The sequence below is a fragment of the Cyprinus carpio genome, chromosome B6 (genome assembly GCF_018340385.1).
Source record: "Cyprinus carpio isolate SPL01 chromosome B6, ASM1834038v1, whole genome shotgun sequence".
NCBI lineage: Eukaryota > Metazoa > Chordata > Actinopteri > Cypriniformes > Cyprinidae > Cyprinus > Cyprinus carpio.
The window spans coordinates 1,457,466-1,459,298 of record NC_056602.1 but is presented as its reverse complement, the minus strand read 5'-3'; the positions used below and the strand labels follow the sequence as shown (position 1 = coordinate 1,459,298).

At 30.4% G+C, this 1,833-nt stretch overlaps 1 long non-coding RNA gene across 2 annotated transcripts in view; it reads left to right on the top strand.

Moving 5' to 3' along the window:
- The window catches only part of LOC109094222, a 4,262-nt gene extending 3,931 nt beyond the window's left edge, over window positions 1–331 (top strand). For both annotated transcript variants that reach the window (XR_006154967.1, XR_006154968.1), the window contains one exon: window positions 1–331. This exon is cut by the window's left edge and continues 544 nt beyond it. This is a non-coding gene — a long non-coding RNA (uncharacterized LOC109094222).
- The last annotated feature ends 1,502 nt before the right edge of the window (window positions 332–1,833 follow it).

Sequence of the window (1,833 nt, the reverse complement as noted above, 5' to 3'; positions counted from 1 at the left end):
AACGGTCATGCAGCACACTTGAAATGTCATCAGAGATTAAGTGATTATACACCAGAAGTGGATCAAAACCAAGCTGTCCTAAAACCAAAATGTGTTCTTGGACTGATGAACTTTTTTATCCACTTCAAATGTTGACTACTGTATTCGCTTCTGTTGAGACACATATGAGTGTGATTTCAACTTCAGTTAAAAAAATACATTTAACTAACCCATAATCCCCAAAAAAGAGATCCACCAATCAGTAGCTCCTGTTACCATGAACAGGCTCAATAACGACCGACCGTTCACTCATTTTGGGGTTAGGGTTGTAGATAGGTAAATTTGTGTGTGTGTGTGTTTTTTTTTTTTTTTTTGGGTGTTTGTGTGTTTGTGTGTATGAAGTGTTGGTGGGGGGTTCATTTTGAAGACCAGGTTCGTGATTAATGATGGTTTGTCAGTCACTGACACAAACACTAAGAAGATCTCTGTAAGTTTTGTAGGAGCTCATGGCCTGCTCTCTGCTGACATCCTGTGGACACAAATGTAGTTGCATTACACTCTGCAAAGCAGCTTTAGATGTTGTAGATGCTTTTCATTATAGATTTTTGTCAAAAGTCAGTCCCAGTATATCTGCAATATTAAAATAATAATAATAATAAAACTGAGGATGGTTTCTGTGATGCAATGCAAGTATTTGTTTAGTATGTGTATGAAGATCATTTAGCGTGTTGTACACACAGCTGTCTCTGCAAATGTTTGCTGAGCAGGTTTTATTGTCTTGTAATGCAGGAACTTTGACACATTGATGCATTTTATTTTCTGAAGTCCATTAAATCTGTCCGTGTCTGTCTCTCCGGACGCCGCCAAGTTTATAATTGGACTTGATTCTGACTTCCCACTGAATCTGCTGCACTCTTTACAACTTTCCAAAATTAACTGAAACACAAGCACAATTGTAATTTGCATGTTCTTACAATTTTCAATTCAGTCACAATATTTTGCATTATAACAAGTGTTGCAATTACTTTTGAGCTCACTGCATGATGCATGAACAGCTGGCAGAGACAGTACAGATCAATTATGTTCACAAATACTGAAAAATACCATGCAGCCAAAATATTTGTTCTCCAAATATTTTACAAAAAAAAAAAAATAAAAAAAAAAAATATACATGAAAAATTTTAAACAAGTAGTTGTTGTTATTATGTGGTGATTATTGGTTTTTTTGTTGTTTTTTAGAGAAAATATTTTTAAAAAAGTTTTTTTTAATTGTAATTATTTTTAATTTAAATAAACATTTACAAATACAGTGTTGTGTTATTACAAAAGATTTGATTCCAAAATGTTTCATTCTCGTTATTAGTTCTCATTATCTAGTTTTTCTTGATGTACTAAAATAACTAAAACTGAAATAAAATTTACAAAAAAACTACATGCACATATTAATATCAAATGTATCAAATATATTGTTAATAAAAAACTTTAAAGATTATTGTCCAAAAACCATTAAAAACACAACAAAATTACTCAAAACTTCAACTAAAATGAAAAAAAAGAGATAAAAACTAATTTTAAATAAATATAAAAACCCTACAGTATCTCAATGATTCTAAAATACTCGTTTTCATCAAGTTTAACTTGATGTGCTAAAATAACTAAAACAGACATAAAAATGAATAAATGTTATATGGACATATCAAAACAAAATAAATAAAAATGCAAAATAAAACAAAAATGAAAAGGGAAATATAAAACTAAAAACTAATTCAAACTATTAATAAAAACTATAACAGTATCTCAATAACAATATTAAAAGCAGAAGAGTCTGGGGTTTGTTTGCGCTTCACTCACTGA